We start from the raw sequence: 819 nt of genomic DNA on the forward strand, positions 1-819 counted from the left end.
ATTTAATAAATAACTAAATTCTTATCGAGTTTTCTTAATTTTTTCTATAAAGTTGTACCTTTGAACGGGGAACTTTGGTAACAAAAGCGATGGAATGCTCATCCTCTAGGATATAGGGAATACCAACAACCGCAACCTCAGGAACATTGGTATGAGATTGCAAAAAAATTTCAATTTTTGATGGAGAGATTTGAATACTTTTTTACTTCATAATCTCCTTGTTTATCGACAATAAAAAATTTATTATTCTTGTTGTAATAAACAAGATCACTGGTTGCAACCATTCTGTAGATTAAGACGAAAGATTATTTAATTAACAATTATTTATTAAACGATTTTCTATAATAAATAATATTTATCCTATTTTTCATCATTGATCATATCCTTTGTTGCCTGAGGATTATTCTAATAATCCTTTATCATTGTTAACAATCTTTAAATGATTATGTTGACAAATTTCGTTTTCAAATTCTAACAAATATACTAAAATATCACACATATATTTTTTGCCTTACCATACATTTTTATGATATAAGAATTTGGACAGCATTTTTAAAGATTAATTTGACTTCTTGAAGTAAATATAGAATCATCAACACATACTTTTGTAATACTAGATACGTTATACTTTTTAAAGTACCCTGATCTTAATAATCTATTTACCATGTTAAGAGACAAGAAAATTCATGTAACCTGTAAATCGATGATTTATACTATCATTTAAGATACATATATAAATATTAATAGCAGTATCCCGGAAAAGAGGCAACATATCGTATTACTTTCCATATATCACGAATGTATAAATTATCCTCCATT

The sequence above is a fragment of the Vespula pensylvanica genome, chromosome 14 (genome assembly GCF_014466175.1).
Source record: "Vespula pensylvanica isolate Volc-1 chromosome 14, ASM1446617v1, whole genome shotgun sequence".
Classification (NCBI taxonomy): Eukaryota; Metazoa; Arthropoda; class Insecta; order Hymenoptera; family Vespidae; genus Vespula; species Vespula pensylvanica.